The sequence below is a fragment of the Saccopteryx bilineata genome, chromosome X (genome assembly GCF_036850765.1).
Source record: "Saccopteryx bilineata isolate mSacBil1 chromosome X, mSacBil1_pri_phased_curated, whole genome shotgun sequence".
Classification (NCBI taxonomy): Eukaryota; Metazoa; Chordata; class Mammalia; order Chiroptera; family Emballonuridae; genus Saccopteryx; species Saccopteryx bilineata.
This window is the reverse complement of record NC_089502.1, coordinates 67,440,376-67,462,341: the sequence shown is the minus strand read 5'-3', so window position 1 is coordinate 67,462,341 and position 21,966 is coordinate 67,440,376. Positions and strand designations below refer to the sequence as shown.

Sequence of the window (21,966 nt, the reverse complement as noted above, 5' to 3'; positions counted from 1 at the left end):
CAAGGTTGCTGGCTCGAGCAAGGGGTTACTCGGTCTGCTGAAAGCCCGCGGTCAGGGCACATATGAGAAAGCAATGAATGAACAACTAAGGTGTCGCAATGCGCAATGAAAAACTAATGATTGATGCTTCTCATCTCTCTCCCTTTCTGTCTGTCTGTCCCTGTCTATCCCTATCTCTGACTCTCTCTGTCTCTGTAAAACAAAACAAAACAAAACAAAAAAAACTCATGGAAATTTGATAGTGATTGCATTGAATGTGTATACAGATTTTTAGTAGTATACTCATTTTAACAATACTAATTTTCCCAATTCATAAACAAAGAATGTCTTTCCATATATTCGTATCTTTTAAAACTTCTTTTACTGATGTTTTGTAGTTATCAATATGTAGGTCTTCCACTTCTTTGGTTACATTTATTCTTATATATTTTATTCTTTTGATATGATTGTAAATGGGATTGTTTTATTAATTTATCTTTCTGATAGTTTATTATTAGTGTAAAGATATGCAACAGATTATTCTGTATCGATTGTGCAACTTTACTAAATTTGTTTATTTGTTCTTTTTAAGTTTTCTTTAAGAAATATTTAAGGTGTTCTATGTATAATATTATGTAATGTGCCAATGGTGACAGTTTCACTTCTTCTTTTCCAATTTAGGTGATTTTTTTTCTTGTTTAATTGTTCTGACTAAGACTTTCAATACTATGTTGAATAAAAGTGGTGATAGAGGACAATTTTTGTCTTGTTGTGTTTGAGGAAAAGCTGAAATCTTATCACTGTTGAGTGTGATGTTATCTGTGGGCTTCTCATATAGGCCCTTTATTATGTTGAGGTATGTTCCATTTATACCGGGTTTGTTAGGTATTTTTATCATAAATAATTGTTAAGTGTTGTCAAATGCTTATTCTGCATCTAATGAGATGACTTATCATTTTTATCTTTCTTTTTTGTTAATGTGGTATATGATGTAACTAATTTGTAAATATTGAACCAATCTTTCATATCTGGAATAAATTTCACAATCTTTTTAATGTATTGTTGAACTTGTTTTGCTAATATTTTTTGAGGATTTTTGCATCTATGTTCATTAGAGATATTGGCCTTTAATTTTTATTTTGTGGTATCCTTGTCTGATTTTGGCATTCAGATAATGCTGGTATCAAAAATATGTTTGGAGCCCTGGCCGGTTGGCTCAGTGGTAGAGCGTCGGCCTGGCATGCAGCAGTCCCAGGTTTGATTCCCGGCCAGGGCACACAGGAGAAGCGCCCATCTGCTTCTCCACCCCTCCCCCTCTCCTTCCTCTCTGTCTCTCTTCCCCTCCCGCAGCCGAGGCTCCATTGGAGCAAAGATGGCCCGGGCGCTGGGGATGGCTCCTTGGCCTCTGCTCCAGGCACTAGAGTAGCTCTGGTCGTGACAGAGCGACGCCCCGGAGGGGCAGAGCGTCGCCCCCTGTGGGCGTGCCGGGTGGATCCCGGTCAGGCGCATGCGGGAGTCTGTCTGACTGTCTATCCCCATTTCCAGCTTCAGAAAAATACAATATATATATATATATATTGTATTTTGGATACATATATATATATGTATGTTTGGAAGATTTTTCTCCTCTGTGTCACATTTGATAATTCTTAAAACATTTCAAACTTTTTAATTATTATATTTGTCATTATTTGTGATCAGTAATTTTTAATTTTACCATTGTAATTGTTTTGGGGTGTTACTAACTACATCCATGTAAGACAGTGAAATTAAAAAATAATATTTGAGCTGACTGCCTTGTCAACTTGCTTTTTTCTCATCTCTCATCCTCCCTTCAGGCCTTCTTATTCCCTGGGACATAATAGTATTGAAATCAGGCCAAATAACCCTAAAATGGCTTCTAATTGTTCAAGTGAAAGGAAAAATCAGATGTGTTTCACTTTTTAAAAGGCTAGAAATGACTAATCTTACTGTAAAAACCATGTCAAAAGCTTAGATAGGTTAGTCAAGTTGTGAATAAAAAAATCCTCTTGAAGAAAATTAAATGAGTTACTCCAGTAAACACATAAAAATAAGAAAGTAAAACAGCATTATGGCTGATTTGGAAAAAAGTTTTAGTCATCTGGATGGAAGATCAAATCAGCCATAAGTTTCACTTAAGTCAAAGTTTAATTCAGAGCAAGATTTTAATTTCCTTTGATTTTATGAAGGCTGGAAGAAGTGAAGAAGGTCCATAAGAAATAGTTGAAGCTAGCAGTTTTATTCGCGAGACTTAAGGAAAGAAACTGTCTTTACAACATAAAAGTGCAAGGTGAAGCAGGAAATGATATAGAAGCTGCAGTGAGTTCTCCAGATCTAGTTAAATAAAATTAAGGTGGCTATACTAAACAATAGATTTTCAATGTATATACAACAACCTTAAATTAAAAGAAGACTGCCATCCAGAAATTTCTCTTCTCCTAGAGAGGAGAAATCAATGCCTGGCTTCAAAATTTCAATGGACAGGCTGATTCTCTTGGTTGGGACTAATGCATCTGGTGACTTTAAGTTGAATGCAGTGCTTATTTACCATTTCAAATATACTAAGGCCCTTAAGAATTATGCTAAATATACTCTGCCTGTGATCTATAAATGGAACAACAAAGCCTGGATGACAGCACATCTATTTACAACAGGGTTTCCTTAATATTTTAAGCTATTCTTGAGAACTGCTAAGAAAAAAAGATTCCTTTCACAACATTACTGCTCACTGACAATGAACCTGGTCATCTAAGAGCTCTGATTTAGATAAACAATGAGATTAATAGTAATTTTATGCCTCCTAATACAGCATCTATTTTGAATCCCAAAGTCAGGGACTAATTTATACTTTCAAGTCAGAAATACTTTTCTGTAAGATTATAGCTGCCATACATACTGATTTCTCTGATGAATCTGGGCAAAGTGAATTAATAAACCTCTTGGAAAAGATTCTCCAACTCAGATGTTTTTAAGAATATCTGTGGTTCATGGGAAGAGGTCAAAATATTGACATTAACAGGAGTTTGGGAGAAGTTGATTCCAAACCTCACGAATAACTTTGAAGGGATTCAAAGTTCAATAGAGAAAGTAACTACAGATATGGTGAAAATAGATGATAACTAAAATTAGAAGTGGAACATGAAGATGTAACTAAATTGTTGCAATCTTTTAAAACTTTAATAAATGAGGAGTTACTTTTATGAATGAAGAAAAATTAATATGGAATCTGATTCTGGTGAGATGTTGTGAAAGATGTTGCAATGACAGCAAAGGATTTAGAATATTACATACAACTAGTAGGTACAGTAGAAACAAGGTTCAGAAGATTGACTCCAAATTTTAAAGATATTCTACTGTGGATAAATGCTATTAAACAACATCACATGCTCTAGAGAAAATAATTTGTAAAAGAAATATTCAATCAATGTAGCAAATTTTATTATTGCCTTATTTTAAGAAATTGTCACAGCGACCTCAATCTTCAGCAACCACAACCTTTATCAGTCATGAGCCATCAGAATTATGACAAATCTTTTCATCAGCTAAAATTTTATGACTAGCTGAAGGCTCAGACAACAGCCAGCATTTTTAAGCAAAAATTTATCTTTAATAAAGCTATGTAGAATGTTAGTTTAAGAAAACATGCTATTGCACCCTTAATAGACTACAGCATCATGTGAACATAATTTTATATGTAATGGGAAACCAAATGAATGGTGTAACTGACTTTTTTTTTTCAATATTTGCTTAATTGCAGTGATCTGGAACAGATCCCGAATATCCTCAAGGTATTTCTGTAATGACTCAGTCCCCTAGTTGGTAATCAGTCTGTTCAGATTTAATAGTTCATTATGATTCAGTCTTAGTAAGTTTCATGTTTCTAGAGATTTTTTCTTTTTCTTCCAGGTTGTCCAGTTTGATAGTGTGCATTTATTTATAGTCTCTTATGAACCTTTGTATTTCTGTGATATCAATTGTAATATCCTTTTAATTTTTTAATTTTATTTGTGTTCGTGTTCTTTTTTTTTCTTTGTGAGTTTAACTGAAGATTGTTAATTTTGTTGATCTATTCAAAGTACCAGTTCTTAGATTCACTGAATTTTTTCTATTGTCTTTTTATTTAATTCTACTCTAATTCTTGTTATTTTCTTCCTTCTCCTAAATTAAGGCTTTGTTTTTTCTTTTTCATTTTTAGTTCCTTGGTGTGTAAAGTTAAGTTGTTTATCTCCAATTTATTTATCATTATGTACTTCCCTCTCAGGACTGATTTTTCTGCATTCAATAAATGTTGGTATGTTAGATATTTTTTTTAATCTCAAGGTATTTTTTTATTTCTTAATTGATTCATTAGTTGTTTAGTAGCATTTGTTTAATATCCAAATGTTTGTGTTTTTCTATTTTTTGAGTATTAATTTTTATTTCAAAGTATCTTTTGATATTTTTTTTTTCTGAAGCTGGAAACCCGGAGGCAGTCAGACAGACTCCCGCATGCGCCCGACCGGGATCCACCCGGCACACCCACAAGGGGGCGATGCTCTGCCCATCCGGGGCGTCGCTCTGTCGCGACCAGAGCCACTCTAGCACCTGGGGCAGAGGCCAAGGAGCCATCCCCAGCGCCCAGGCCATCTTTTTACTCCAATGGAGCATCGGCTGCGGGAGGGGAAGAGAGAGACAGAGAGGAAGGGGGGGTGGAGAAGCAGATGGGCGCCTTTCCTGTGTACCCTGGCTAGGAATCGAACCTGGGACTCCTGAACGCCAGGCCAACGCTCTACCACTGAGCAAACTGGTCAGGGCCTCTTTTGATATCTTACTTCAACTCATTGTTAACCCGTTCATTGTTTAGGAACATGTTATTTAGCCTCCATGTTTATCTCCCTTTTTTTCCCTTGTGATTGATTTCAAATTTCATACAATTATGGTCAGAGAAGATGCTTGACATGATATCAAATCTTGTTAAATTTATCAAGACTTGAAGTGTAAAGAGGGAAAAATATAAGGTGATAGAAAATGATTTGACTTTGGATGATGGGTATAAAACATAATCAACAGTTCAGATTTCACCCGAAATCTATTACTCTTTTTTATTTTTTTTATTTTTTCTGAAGTGAGAAGCTGGGAGGCAGAGAGACAGACTCCTCCTGCATGCATCCGACAGGGATCCGCCAAGCAAGCCCATTAGGGGGTGATGCTCTGCCTATCTGGGGTGTTACTCCATTGCAACTGGAGTCATTCAAGCGACTGAGGCAGAGGCCACAGAGCCATCCTCAGTGCTCGGGACAACTTTGCTCTAATGGAGCCTTGGCTGTGGGAGGGGAAGAGAGAGAGATAGATAGAAAGGAGAGGGGGAAAGGTGGAGAAGCAGATGGGCACTTCTCCTGTGTGCCCTGGTTGGGAATCAAACCCAGGACTTCTACAAGCCAGGCCAATGCTCTACCACTGAGCCAACTGGCCAGGCCCTATGTACTCTTATTGATCAAGGTTACTCTGTTAAAGTCAATTTTCTTAATAAAATTAAAAAATTATCAAAACTTGTTTTATGCCCTAACATATGGTCTATCCTAAAAAATGTACCATGTATACTTGAAAAGAATGTATATTCTGCTGCTTTGGGGAGAACTATTTTGAAGTTATCTATTAAATCCAGCTAATCTAGTGTGTTATTTATTTATTTATTTATTTATATTTAGTGAGAGGAGGAGAGGCAGAAACAGACTCCCACAAGTGCCCTTACCAAGATCCATCCAGAAAGCCCACTAGGGACGATGCTTTGCCCATCTGGGGGATTGCTCTGTTGCTCAGCAGCTGAGATCTTAGCACTTGAGGCAGAGGCCATGGAGCCAACTTGCTCCAATTGAGCCACAGCTGCAAGAGGGGGAGAGAGAGAGAGAGAGAAGTAAGAGGGGGAGGAGTGTAGAGAGCAGATGGGTGCTTCACCTGTGTGCCCTCACCGGGAATAGAACCAGGGACATTCATACACCTGGCCAACACTCTACCACCTGGCCAACCGGCCAAGGCTAGAATATCATTTAATGCCTCCATTTCTTTGTGAGTTTTCTATGTGGAAGATCTACCCATGGTTGTCAGTGAAGTATTATAATTGCCTATTATAACTATATTGCTGTCAATCTCTCCCTTTATGTTCACCCAAATTTGCTTTACATATTAGATGCTCCTATATTGGGTGCATAAATGTTTACAAGGAATATATACTCTTGATGGATTTCTACCTTTATAAGATGTGTCTTTTGTAGACATTTTCTTCTAGTCTGTGGCTTGTTTTCTAATTCCCTTGACACTGTTTTTCACAGAATTGTTTTTAATTTTAATGAATTTCAGCTTAACAGTTGCTTATTTCATAGATCATGTCTTTGGTATCATTTATGAAAAGGCATCATCATATCTAAGCTCACCTAATTCTTCTCCTATATTATCTTCTAAGAGTTTTACATAAGGTCTACCGGAAAGTTCTGTCTGTTTCCATCACAAGTTTCGACACGTAAGTGCATGTTTATTTGGCGCATGTGTGCCTCTCTATTTTTATCACTTAATGTATACATACTGACGTAGCAAATTAACTAAAACAAAGTTAATTCACATTAGTCTTATGTGTGAAGCCATAGTGTACCCATGGCTACTGATAAAGTTCATTTACTCCACTGTAATTTTTACGAATTTCAACAAGGAAGAAATGCTACAGAAGCATGTTTGTCGCATCCACCATATTCCCCGGACTTAGCACCCTCCGACTATCACTTGTTTTTGTCCTTACAAAATTTTTTGAAGGGCAAAAAATTCAAAAATGAAGAAGGTATCAAACAAGCACTGGTTCAATTTTTCACATCAAAAGATAAAACATTTTTCAAAAATGGGATATACAAATTGCTCTCATGCTGGCAAGAAATCATTAATAATAACGGCAATTATATTATTTAATAAAGTTTATTGACGGTAAGAAAAATGTGTATTTTGTTTTATTCTAAAAACGGACAGAACTTTCTGGTAGACCTTATATTTTTGCATTTTACACTTAGGACTATAATCCATTTTAAGTTAATTTTTATAAAAAGTACAATAAAAGTTCTCTGTCTAGATTTTATTTATTTATTTATGGATGGATATTCAATTGTTCCAGGACCATTTGTTGAAGAGATTTTTTTTTTTTTGCTGCATTGTATTGCCTTTGATCTTTTGTCAAATATCAGTTGACTATATTTATGTATATCTGTTCTGGAGCTCTCTATTCTGACCCACTTATCTATTTGCCTATTATTTCACCAATATCATACTATAGCTGTATAGTAAGTCTTAAAATTTAGTAGTAATAGATAAAGGGAGAGCAAGAGTGAGAGAGAGAGTGAGAAAGAGAGAGAGAGTAGAACATCAATAGAGAACACCTGTCTGACCAGGCAGTGGTGCAGTGAATAGAGTGTGAATTGGGATGCAGAGGACCCAGGCTTGAAATTCCAAGGTCGCCAGCTTGAGTGCAGGCTCATCCAGCTTGAGCATGGGCTCACCAGCTTGAGCGCGATGTTGCTTGCTTGAGTGTGGGATCATAGACATGATCCCATGGTCCCTGACTTGAAGCCCAAGGTTGCTGGCTTGAGCAAGGTGTCACTCGCTCTGCTGTAGCTCCCCAATCAAGGTACATATGAGAAATCTATCAATGAACAATTTAAGAGCCGCAATGAAGAATTGATGCTTCTCATCTCTCTCCCTTCCTGTTTGTCTGTCCCTATCTGTCCCTCTCTCTGTCTCTCTCTTTCTATCTCTGTCGAGAGAGAAGGGGTGGTGGGAAGAACATCGTGTAAGTGCCCTAACTGGGAATTGAACTGACAATCTTTGCACTTTGGGATTATGCTCTAACTAACCAAACTATCTGACCAGGGCTCTTCTTTGATTTTGTTCATCAATGTTTTGCTATTTTTCTCAAATAGGTCTTGTATATATATATTTTGTTTGATTTATACATAAGTATTTCATTTTGGGATGTGTAATGTAAATGGTATTTTTTTATTTCAAATTTCAGTTGTTGGTAAGTTTCCTATATTTTTTATTTGTTATACTGCCAAATTTACAATTAGGATTATCTTTTTGTTAATGAATTTCAATACTTATCACTAAGAAATGTCCTGAACTACAATTAACAAAAAACACAGCTGATAATAGCCTAAATAAGCATTTATTTTTCTGATATGACAAAAATTTTGGAAGTAGGCAGATACTGGTATTGATTCAATAGCTCAAAAATATCACGGGTGGTGTGTCTGACACTCTTTTCATGATAGCAATATGGCTGCCATTGTATGAAATATCACTTTCACCTTCAAGAAAGGAAATATGTAGGAAAGAAATTGCACTTTTTATTCATGTATGTATCAGGAAAACAAAAGCCACCCAGAAACCATCAACAGACTTCTTATTATACCCTATTAGCCCAAACTGCTTAAATGGTCATCCCTAGTTCAAGAGAATTTGTGAACCTAACTATATAGTTTTCTTGCCTCCTATACAGAAATGGGTAGAGGAAAAGATTTCAGAATGAATATTATGTTATCTATCTAGCAGTGTCTTCTATAGAGCAATTTCTATGTCATCCTCACATTATCTCTTTTATTAATATTTTGACATCTACTAGTTTAGTATATAGTATCTAGCTTTATACCACTTAACAAACACTGTTCTTAATGAAAATGTAAATTGATAAAACTTCTTTAGAAATTCTACTCAACCGAATGCAATATCACCAAAAATATGCTCAAGATTACTTGTAGCAGATTTATTCATAGTAGTCTCAAACTGGAAACTACTTACACTCTCATTGACAGTAAAATGAATAAATAATGGTATGTTCATACAATGATACTTAGCAGTTTCACATTTTGGCCAAACTACCACTTCAGTAAAAGATAAGATTGAGTTTCACAAACATAATGTTGAGTGAAAGAGGTCAGATATCAAAGTGGACATGTTTTATGATCTCATTTATATGAGTTTCAAAAGATGATAAAATTAATCCATATTTTTAAATGTGATTGAAACTACTCTTAATAGAGGAATAATGGCTAAAAAAGGAGCATTAAAGGGAATTTTAGAGGTTTTTTTTTAATATTACATTTTCTAATTATGGAGTGTTCATTTTAGGAAAATTATTTAAATTTTTAACTTATGACATGTACATTTCTATATGTATAGTATAATTTAATTGAAGTAAACAACAACAATAAAACTATTGCAATTTATCACCCTTTGATAAAAGGACACTTGATTTAGAGTGGTGATCACACAATAAAATATATAGATGATGTATTACAGAATTGTACCTCTGAAACCTGTATAATTTTATTAACCAACGTTGAATGAATTCAAGAAAGAAAAAAAAGAAACAAACTATGTGAACAAAACAAAACTTGAGTACAGGTCAAATTGAGCCATCCGGCCGCCAGTTTCTACTTCCTAGTAACTACTTTCATGAGATAACTTTTGAAATGTTATGGTTTCCACACTTTCTTTTGATACTTGTACATTTTGATCCCTCGTCTAATCACTGAGCTTATGCATTATGCTTGCTTCAAGTAAATCTTTGCATTATTTAGTGCAATTAGATTTATCCATTAAAATACAAATTTGTTTTATTAAAAGCCATTTGGAGTTTTACATAAAATGATCCATCTTCCATTTTTATTGACTTTATTAGGGTGAGACACTGGTTAACATAATTATACAGGTTATACCTTCTAATATTTTCTCATTGAGATTCTGAAACACTCATCAATGAGACCTTACAACCTTAAAGTTCCCATTGAATATGCAAATCTTTTTTCTTCTATTTGCATGACATAATCTACGGGCACACAACTATTAGGAGTAAAACAGTTCCATCAGAACGGGTAATCTTTTTGGAACAATTATACTTGTGTATCTTTTCTTTCTTTCTTTTTTTTTTTTTTTTTTTTTGTGTGTGTATTTTTCTGAAGCTGGAAACGGGGAGAGACAGACAGACTCCCGCATGCGCCCAACCGGGATCCACCCGGCACGCCCGCCAGGGGGCGACACTCTGCCCGCCAGGGGGTGATGCTCTGCCCCTCCGGGGCGTCGCTCTGCCGCGACCAGAGCCACTCTAGCGCCTGGGGCAGAGGCCAAGGCGCCCGGGCCATCTTTGCTCCAATGGAGCCTCGGCTGTGGGAGGGGAAGAGAGAGACAGAGAGGAAGGAGAGGGGGAGGGGTGGAGAAGCAGATGGGCGCTTCTCCTGTGTGCCCTGGCTGGGAATAGAACCCGGGACCCCTGCACGCCAGGCCGACGCTCTACCACTGAGCCAACTGGCCAGGGCCTTGTGTATCTTTTCTATGATATTAACAAAGTAAACACTTTTGCCGTAATTATCCATGTGAAGCAACAGTGGTTAGAATTATTCTAGGGCTATCCTTTCCTCCAAGCTTATTTTTTGTCCTCTATATATCCTCCGTTCCTATTTCATGTTTGACTGGATCATTGAAGATTTTGTCTTCATTTAAGAGTTTTTTGAATCTGAAATAACTTTAGTTACTTGTGAACACATATATTTTATATCTGCCAAGCTATCTTTCATACTGCTGCCTCAGGGACTCAGTGTTGATCTGATATGGCATGATGTTCAGATGCAAGAATGCTTCCAGGTATGTTCTGATAAAGGCTTTTGCTCTATTTACTTGTTATTCTCTTAGCTCTTGTATTCAGGCTGGTTTCCCACAGACAAACACTTTTAGAGAGAGAGAGCTTATTCTTTATTTTTGAAATGGAAAACAATGGAATATGAAAAAAAAAAAAGAGGCATTTTCTTCTGATCTTAAGAAATGAGTATGAGCTCCAGTTCATGAGCTTAGTTGGTAAGAACATCCTCCCTAAATGGCAAGGTTATGAGTCTGATCCCATTTGGGCACATATGGAAAGCAAACAACAAATGTATCACTAAATGGAACAATGAACAAATGTCCCCCTCTCTCTCTCTTTCTACCTTCCTTTCTGTCTCTATAAGATCAATCAATAAAAAAGGAGAGAAAAATAATAAATCGTATAAAAGTAATCTAAGAACTAATTGCTTTAGGCAACCCAAACCGAGGAGATGTGTTTGTTGACTGTCATTTTAGATCCTGCTTCATATTTCATTTGATCTGTCACTCATCCTAATTTATTCTAAGATAGTAGCAATATAAAATAATTCCCATAGGTCTAAGGTAACACTCTATTAAAAATGTATTATCCAAATTTGACATAATTAAAGGATATCCCTACATTAGAACATCCTTAACTACCATGGTCCCTATACTTCAGAGAAATAAATCCTCCTGAAACCTCCTGGGATGCACTCCATATCTAAATGTCAAACTCTAGTCTGTCAGCCCTTCCTGCAAAGAAATTTTCCTCTGGGTTTTTATTTTCCTTCTATTTCCACCATCCTAACTTATCTGTTCTTATTCCTTTCCTTCTGATCTCTTCTCTTCTAATTCTTTCTAAGATAGTGGTAATATAAAATAATTCCCATAGTATAATGTAACATTCCATTTAAAAACTTAAATGTAAGCTTCAAATTTGACATAATTAAGTACTATCTTTATATTATTTTTCTGAGAAAGTGCATAGGAGATAAAATATTTGAGACTTTCCATGTATGAAAATGTAAGTGAAATAACCCAGTCAGAGAAACACAAATACCATATGATGCCATTTATATGTGGACTATAATGAAAAAAATAAACTGACAAAATAAAAACAGATGTATAGATACATGGAAGAGACTGACACTTGTCAGAGGGGAGGGTGGGTGGGTGGGTGACTGGATTAAATATGGTGAAGAGATTAAGCAAAATAATACATATATATATATATATATATATATATATATATCTTTCTCTCTCTCTCTTTTCTACCTTATAAATATATGACATATTGATACAAACAACAGTGTGTTAATAGCCAGAGGAAAATGGGGGTAGGAGGTAGGTGAAGGTGGGCAAGGTAGAGAGAATGGGGATGGAAATGGAAATTTGCTTGGTGTGATGGTCTCACAATGGAGTGAGCCCAACATAATGATGTTTTATTGAGTTATACACTTGAAACTTGTACCCCAATTAATTCAATAAAAAAGAAAAAATGTTCTTATTTTACTCTCACACTTAATTGTTAAATTTTGTGTGTGTGTGTTAGTGTGTGTATTCTAAGCTGTAAATTGCTTGTTTTTTTTCTGAGAGACAGGGAAAAGGAGAGAGAGATAGAAACATTGAGCTGCCCCTGTATGTGTCCTGACCAGGGAATTGAACCGGTAACCTCTGCACTCCAGGAACCATCTATATATTTTATTATGCATTCACCAACCCAAGTCAGGCTCCTTCCATCACCATTTATCTATCCTTTACTATTTTCTACCTCCACCCAATCTCTTTTCTTTTTTTTTAATCACCATACTGTTGTTTATGTCTATGAGTTTTATTTTTCTTTGCTTAATTCCTTTAGCTCTTTTACCCAGACTTCAATACCATTACCCTCTGACAACTATCAATCTGTTCTCTGAATCTATGAATGTTTATATTTTGTTTGTTAGTTTATTTTGTTCATTAGGTTCCACATATGAGTGGTTGTAAATTACTTTTAAGTAATAATTTTGGAGTCATAATTCACTGTCTTCAAGTTTCCAGGTATTTTTTGGAAGTATTTTGACATTCTTATTTCTTTTCTTTTGTATAAGAAGTGACTTATCTGGGGTGTATATGCAAAAACACACATGAACACATGAGAGAGAAAGTAAGAAAGAGAATGAGAATAATAATAGTAAATTTCTATGCTTTTAAAAAATTTTCATAATGCTCTAAAACTTCCAAATTATGTCCCTTGTCACTTTTCTTTTTTAATTCATTTTGCTGGGCACTACATATATATTTTTAATCCAGAGTTTCAGGTACTTTAGAACTAAAAAAGCATTATTTCTTTGATAATTTATATTCAGTTTACTTATTATTTTGTAATAAGCTATCCCAAAACATAATGGCTTGAAATAAAAATGTATTATCATCTCTCAATATTCTGTGAATTTACAGGGATCAGCTGAGTTGTTCTCCTTTGGATTCCCTCAAGCAGTTACAGGCAAATGGTAGTAAGGGTTGAAGTCATTTGAAAACTTTACTGAGTGACTGTTCAAAATGGCTTCTTCCTCTACATGTTTGGCACCTCAGATGTGATGGTTGAAACAGCTCAGAGTCAGCCAGTCTTTTCTCTCCATACACGGGCTTCCTCATAGCATGGTTATCTCAAGATAATCAGATCTCTCATGTGGAGACTGGATTTACCCAGTACACAAATTCCAGAAGTGAGCATTCCAAGAATTAGGAAATAGAAGATCTATCTTGTTAACACAATGGTTCTCAACTGGGGGTTATTTTCCCCCTATCCTGGAGAATAGTTAGCTATCTCTGAATACACTTTTAGTTGTCACAAGTGGAAGGAAGGTAAACTTGCATCTAGTTAGTAGGGGCCAGGGATGCTGCTAAACACCCTATAATAATGTACAAGTCAGCCTCATACACCAGTAAGTTATTAAAATTCAAATGTCAGTAATGCTGAATTTGAGAAACCCTCTTTTAAATTTCAGGCCCAAAACTGATACAGTATCATTTCTACAACATTCTATTTGTCAAAGCAGCTATAAGATAAAATTTTAATCACCAGAGACTTTGAAACAAAAGGGCTCTGGACTCAGTGATACCTGGTACCAACTAAGGATGGAGTTTTATGAAAACATCATGATAAATTAACTAAAAGTGTACATACTAATCAGTGAGATTGCAATAGCTTTATGTGTTAATTTAGAGAGTAGTTTGGATGAGGTTAAGTAAGCAGATTGCCTCTCATAATGTAGGTGGGCCTAATATAATCAGCAGAAGGGCTGAACAGAAGAAAAAAAACAACTTACCTAAGAAAGAAGTAAATTCTTTAGTTGCCTGCATTCATGTGAACCACTGGCTTCCTTGGTTTGCTAGGTTGCAGGCTCTTCAGACTGCAACCACACATTAGTTCTCCTAGAAATTGTCTGCCGACCCATACTAGAGATTTAGACCTGATAGTTTCTATTAATAGTTATTTGATTCAATTCCTTATATCTATCTGTCTACCTGAATGTCTATTATTTATTTATTATCTATCTATCACCTATCTATTTATCTATCTAATCTCTTATTGGTTCTGTTTCTCTGGAGAACCTTGAATAATCCAGAGGTACATAGTGACTCTTTATCAAAGGGGAGTTTCAGATTATCTGTAATCAAGGTTATTCATCCAGATAGGAGTTTGCATGATTCTTCTCTACAGACAGTCACTAGCTGAAGAGAAATAGCTCATAAAAAATGGCATTGGTACATCTACTCATGAAATGGCCAGATTTCTACAAATCTCCCATTGGCTATTAGATAAAAAACTTTGTCCAATAAGTGTTTCATTCTTTTTGTTTGTTTTAGCAAGAGACACAGAGAGAGGGACTGATAGAAGCAGACAGACAGGAAGGGAGAGAGATGAGAAGCATCAGTTCTTTATTGCAGCACCTTAGTTGTTCATTGATTGCTTTTTCATATATGCCTTGACCAGAGAGCTACAGCCAAGACAGTAACCCCTTGCTCAAGCCAGCGACCATGGGGTCATATCTATCATTCCACGCTCAAGTCAGCAACCCTTCACTCAAGCTGGTGAGCCCATGCTCAAGCTGGATGAGCCCAAGCTCAAGCTGGATGAGCCCAAGCTCAAGCCAGAGATCTCAGAGTTTCAAAATTGGGTCCTCTGCATCCCTGGCTGATGCTCTATTCACTGCACCACCTGGCCAGGCAAGTGTTTCATTCTTAAATATAAGTGGTAGATGTCTTAAATCACCAGACATGTGAGGTGACTCCTATATTAATGGAAGATAATAAAATAAGCCAAATGGTGGTAGAGTGGGGAAGGGAGGAACTTGGAAGAAATATGGTAATCCAGGGTTTAGAAGAAAACTTAAACAGAAAAAAAATAGCAGCAAATTGTAACTAACATAAAATAATATTGCATGTAAACTATAATTGAATTAAAAAGAAATGGTTGTAAAAGAAGATATGCACCCCCATGTTTATGGCAGCATTGTTTACAAAAGCCAAGATCTGGAAATATCCCAAGTGTCTGTCAGTGGATGAATGGATTAAAAAGCTGTGGTATACGATAGAATACTATGCTGCTATGGAAAAGAAGAAAATTTTACCTTTTTTGATGAAATGGATGGACCTGGAGATAATTATGCTACGTGAAATAAGCCAGGCAGAAAAAGACAAATATCATATGATCTAATTTATATGAGGAATCTAATGAATACAGTGAGCTGAGGAATGGAATAGAGACAGAGGCAGGGTTACAGGGAGCAGAGGGACAGTAGTCAGAGGGAAGGGGGATGAAGGGATAGGATCAGAGAAGGTGAAGGGATTAGTGATATTAGATATACATACCACATAGGTACAGATAACAGGACAGAAAATCCCAGGAGGAAGGGGGGAGGGAGTTAAGAAGAGGGGGCAACGAAGCTATAATGCGGGGCACGTGCTTGGGGAGGTGAGTGTTTTATGTTGAGTGGGAGAATTGAATCCATGTTAGCACAATAAATTAAAATTAATTAAAGAAAAAGAAATTGTTTTAAAATTGATACCAGAGGCTAGAGGAGAAAAAAAAGTTACATCAAGAAATAAAAACAATGGCCCTGGCCGGTTGGCTCAGTGGTAGAGTGTCGGCCTGAGGTGCAGGAGGTCCCGGGTTCAATTCCCGGCCAGGGCACAAAGGAGAGGTGCCCATCTGCTTTTCCACTCCTCCCCCCCTCCTTCCTCTCTGTCTTTCTCTTCCCCTCCTGCAGCCGAGGCTCCATTGGAGCAAAAGATGGCCCGGGCGCTGGGGATGCCTCCTTGGCCTCTGCCCCAGGCGCTACAGTGGCTCTGGTCACGACAGAGCGATGTCCTGGATGGGCGGAGCATCACCCCCTGGTGGGCGCATGCGGGACTCTGTCTGACTGCCTCCCCGTTTCCAGCTTCAGAAAAATCCAAAAAGAAAAAAAAAAGAAATAAAAACAAAACAAAAGAAATAACAGCTGCATGTTGTAAAAATAAAAGCATAGAACAAGAGAGCTCATGGAAATTAAAAATAATATAACATTTAGTTGATATCTTGATGAAAATACAAAGGCATATCCCAGAAAGAAGAAAAAGAGAGAAGCAAAATAAGAGAAAAAATAATTTTTTAAATGAAGAATCACTCGAGTGGTCTAACATTCATGTAGTAGGTATTTTAGCAAAAGAGAATAAACAAAATGGTGCATTATGGTAGCTAATCTTCAAAGATGGCTCCTTAATAAACCATGTCTCCCTGTGTTCATGTCCTTGTCTAGTTTTCTTCACCTGTATTTGAGCTGACCTTTTTTTTTAATAAAAAAAAATGTGGCAGAAGTAATACATGGTTTCTCAGACTAGGCCATTAGAAACCTTGTAAATTGTGCCTGGGTCTCTTGAGAGACACATTAGGGATGGGGGAGGAGAGTACCAGTACTAGCCACCAGCTACCAGCTACCTTGTAAGAAGTTTGACTATCCTGAGACAATCATTTTGTGAAAACAAACAAATAAAACAAAAACAAAACAACTAGCTAGCCAGTAGAAAACCAACCAAGCTGAACAAGCTGAAGGGCTAGACAGTTCACTGAAGAAGCCATGCTAAATATTTGCTCAGTTGAGCTTTCAACTGACTCCTACCCCAGCCACTATGTGCTTATAATTGCATGGGAAACCTCAAGTGAGAACGTTCTGCCTGAGTTTAATCAACCCATATGTCTGAGTGAGTGGATTAGATACATTACATAAAAATTGGCACCTATAACCATCCACAAGTGCTAGATTCTCTCAAGTGTCTGTCATACTCTTTTAACTACCTTACAGCATTAACAAAAGCTTCAGTTATGTAATTACTGATGTGGTTAAAAATATACTGGTTTCCTATGCTGGACTATAAGATCTATGAGGGCAAGGAAGATCCCTATTTTCTTGACAGAGGTTACCCCAGTATTTAACTGACAGTTACTAGGTATTCAATAAGTGTTTATTGAATAAACAAATTAAAGAATCTAAATTGTAACACTGGTGGGTGACATCATTTCTCATTAGATTCATAAGAGTATTTTACAAAACAAAACCTTGTTGGCCAGAAGTGGTTTGTGGAGGAAGTTTATTTGAGAGCATAATCTAGCTCAAATCCTGGAAACCACCTCACCAGGCGGTGGTGCAGTGGATAGAGCATCAGACTGGGATGCGGAAGGACCCAGGTTCGAGACCCCAAGGTCGCCAGCTTGAGTGCGGGCTCATCTGGTTTGAGCAAGGCTCACCAGCTTGGACCCAAGGTCGCTGGCTCCAGCAAGGGGTTGCTCGGTCTGCTGAAGGACCGCGGTCAAGGCACATGTGAGAAAGCAATCAATGAACAACTAAGGTGTTGCAATGCGCAATGAAAAACTAATGATTGATGCTTCTCATCTCTCTCTGTTCCTGTCTGTGTGTCCCTGTCTATCCCTCTCTCTGACTCACTCTCTGTCTCTGTGAAAAATAAATAAATAAATAAAATTTAAAAAAAAATCCTGGAAACCATGGATTTACCACAAGTACACACACTAAACTGATTGGCTTTAGTTTCCTCACGTATAAAAATGGGAATAAGAATAATATCTGTCTCATAGGGTTGTTATATGTAAATATTTTTACATATATAGACTTAAGAAAGTGCCTGACACATACATGGTAAACAAGTTTGCACATATTAAATATATAAAGTTATCTAACCCTTGATAAGGACTCCTAATCTATATGGAAAAATAAAGCTTTTTAAACCACTACTACTTTCAAAATCATTGATCTCACTTCACAGTTTAGCCTTACTCTCATCTTTTGAAAACACACACACACACACCCTTCTTCGTTATATAATCTGAAACAAAATTTCTGTAAATATTGGAAGTCACTTATATTATTTAATGAATTCCACAAAGATTGGACTGCATAATACAGTTGCTATGGGAGTAAAGGCATATGTTGTAAAATAACATAATAAATCACAGTTTTGGTTCTTAAAGAATATTTAATTTTTCTGAATCCAATATTTCATTCTTAAGGAAAAGGAATCCATTTTTATCTATACTATTACATGATACTTGATATAAATATGTAAAGACAATGTTCATGGGAGAAACAAAATTATAAAAAGTTTTAAAATATCAGTGATAGGCCCTGGTCAGTTGGCTCAGTGGTAGAGCATTGGCCTGGTGCGTGGAAGTCCCAGGTTCTATTCCTAGCCAGGGCACACAGGAGAAGTGCCCATCTGCTTCTCCACGCTTTCCCCTTTCCTTTATCTCTTTCTCTCTCTTCCTCTCTCACAGCCAAGGCTCCATTCAAGCAAAGTTGGCCCGGGCGCTGAGGATGGCTCCATGGCCTATGCCTCAGGCACTAGAATGGCTCTGGTTACAATGGAGCGATGCCCCAGATGGACAGAGCATTGCCCCCTAGTGGGATTTCCGGGTGGATCCCGGTCGGGCACATGAGGAGTCTGTCTCTCTGCTTCCTTGCTTCTCACTTATGAAAATACACACACACACACACACACACACACACACACACACACGATTTTTCCCATGAATTTTTGATCATGAGGCATGCCTTCCCCAGCCAAATTCATGATTATGAAGGAAACAAATTCTTCAAAGTCACAACTGAAAATTTTAGATTAAAAATTCAGCCCTGTATGCTCAGAAAATCAACTGTGGCTATGATCATATAACTCAGTTGGTTAGAGCATCCTTCGGATAAAGAGATTACTGGTTCAATACCTGGTCAAGACACATACAAAAACAGATCAATGTTTCTGAGGCTCTATTTACCCTTTCCTCTCTCTCTAAAACCAATCAATAAATGTGTAAAAGCATATATATGTAGACACACCACCATGAGATCTAAGAATACAACAAAGAAAAAATAAACTCTAAAATTGTCCAAAATTAAAAATAAAGTCAATTGTGAGAAGTCACTATTATATACTACCAAAAACGTAAGTTGCCAGTGATAGTTAACAAATGATGCTGTTTATTAATAAGAAAAACAAACAAACTCTAGGTTATTTGTTGACCTTTTTTGTGGGGCTCCTCAAAGATTATTTTATACTTTATTATATTTGTTTTTGACAGAGAGAGTCAGAGATAGGGACAGATAGGGACAAACAGGAAGGGAGAGAGATAAGAAGCATCAATTCTTTGTTGCAGCTCCTTAGTTGTTCATTGACTGTTTCTCATATGTGCCTTTACTGGTGGGCTACAGCAGAGCAAGTGACCCCTTGCTCAAGCCAGGGCCGTTGGGCTCAAGCCAGCAACCTTTGGGCTCAAGCCAGCGAACATGGGTTTATGTCTATGATCTCACGTTCAAGCCAGCTAGCCTGCACTCAAGCTGGTAAGCCTGCACTCAAGCCAGTGACCTCAGGGTTTTGAACCTGGGTTCTCCGCATCCTAGTCCGATGTTCTGCACCACTGCCTAGTCAGGCTACTTTATACTTTTATTTATCCACAAGTTTAGTAAGGATTGTTTTGCTATAGATTTATAATTTATATCTACTTTCACTTACAGTGATAGTATGTTGCCTCTGCAAATTAGCATTCCCCTACCGCAGTCCTCCTTTTACATCTTACTACTCTTGAGCCTCTTAGAATAAAAATTATGTGACACAAAGTTTGAATGTAAAGGAAAAGTAAGACCCGATTAGAACACCAAGAAATAAAATAATCCAAGACCTGTGGAAAGAAGTTTACTTTAGTATCATGGTGTGAAGGACATTTCTTTAGTGTACCATGACATTATTACATGTTTTGAAAGAAGGTATGAAATGTACTGGGCCTGCTAGCCCTGGGAAAGAGGTAGACTCAGAGGTCTATTTTTGAAAGCTGGATTTCTGAATTTGTGTATTTCCTTTTTTATTCTTAAAATATGTGGAACCTTTTTAAAGCCAAGAAAATTAAGCAAGAAAAAAAATAAAAGCATCAAAATTGAAAAAAAAAAAGCAAAAACAATCTCTACTTGCAGATGACACAGCCTTATAAATAGAAAACTGAAGAATCCACAAAATACCAATTTTGGCAAAATTGCAGGATGTAATATCAGTAATAAAAAATTAGTTGTATTTCCATACACTAGCAACGAGCAACCTGAAATAGAGATTTAAAAAAAAAAATCCATTTACAACACCAGAAAGAAAAAGTACTTAGCACTAAATTTAATCAAGAAAAATAAGACTTGCACACTAAAAAGTACAAAATAGTGCTAAGAGATATTAAGCAGGCCTTAAATAAATGGAAATACACCCATGTTCATAAATTATAGGAAAATTTTGATAATATGGCAATATTCCTCAAACTTATCAGCATAAGCTTTTGTGCTTCCTATCAAAATTACAGCTGCCCCCTTTTTTGTAAAAATAAACAGGCTGATTTTTTTTAGTATTAATTTTAATTTATTGTGTTAACATGGATTCAAGTGTTCCACTGATACCACCCTCATCCCTAACCACATGCCTCTATAACACCCCTTTGCCCCCCTCCCTGTAACTTCCTCCCCACTTCTCTTTGAGATTTCCTGTCCTGTTATCTGTATCTGTTATGTATATATAATTTCACTAATCTCTTCCCCTCACCTTTCTGATCCCTCATCCCCCTTCCTTCTGACAGCTGATCCTCTGGTCCCTGTGACCCCACCCCTGCCTCTATTTTGTTCCTCATTACACTGTGTTCGTTAGATTCCACATATAAGTGAGATCATATGGTATATGTCAGGCGTCGGGAAACTTTTTGGCTGAGAGAGCCATGAACGCCACATATTTTAAAATGTAATTCCGTGAAAGCCATACAATGACCCATGTACATTACGCATTATCGAATAAAAATATGGTGTTGTCCCAGAGGACAGCTGTGATTGGCTCCAGCCACCCACAACCATGAACATGAGCAGTAGGAAATGAATGGATTATAATACATGAGAATGTTTTATATTTTAACGTTATTTTTTTTAATTAAAGATTTGTCTGCAAGCCAGATGCAGCCATCAAAAGAGCGACATTTGGCTCACGAGCCATAGGTTCCCAACCCCTGGTATATGTCTTTCTCTGCCTCTCTTATTTCACTTAGCATAATGGTCGCCAAGTCCATCCATGCCATCACAAAAGATTTCCTTCATTTTTATGTTCGTGTATTATTCTATTGTGTATATGTACCACAGCTTTTTAATCCACTCGTTAAACAGGCTGATCTTAAAACTCATATGGGAATGTAAAGGACCCTGAACAATCAATAACAAAGTTGGAGAACACATACTTTCTGATGTCAAAACTAGCTACAATGTTACAGTAATGAAAAGTTGCTACTGACATAGAAATAGACATATAGATCAATGGTATAGAATTAGGAATCCAGAAATAAACCCATGCATCTGTGGTCCATTGACTTTTGGCCAAGACTATCCAATGAGAAAATAGTCTTTTTAAGAAATGGAGCTTGGACAAATGGATAGCCACATGTAAATGAAGTCAAACGCCTACTTCACAACACATACAGAATTTAACACAGAACATATCAAAGACCTAAATGTTAAAACTATAAAAAACATTCTTTATATGGGTGAGCATCTCTATGCCCTAGGGATTGGTACCAGATTCTTTGATATGCCACCCAAAGCACAAGCAACATAAGAAAAAGTAAATAAAATGGACTTAGTTGAAAAAAAAAACTTCTGGACATCAAAGGACACAGTTAAGAATGTGAAAAGTGACCCCACCAACTGAGAAACAACTTTTGCAAATTATTATTAAGCCATATATAAAATGGCATGTATTCTATTTATGTAAATTATCCGGAATAGGCAAATCCATAGA

The 21,966-nt window shown here is 36.7% G+C and overlaps 1 non-coding gene across 1 annotated transcript; it reads left to right on the top strand.

Annotated features, from left to right (window-relative positions):
• The first annotated feature begins 15,731 nt into the window (after positions 1-15,731).
• On the top strand, positions 15,732-15,808 carry TRNAL-GAG (transfer RNA leucine (anticodon GAG)). The gene has a single exon. It is a non-coding gene; the product is annotated as a tRNA-Leu (tRNA).
• The last annotated feature ends 6,158 nt before the right edge of the window (positions 15,809-21,966 follow it).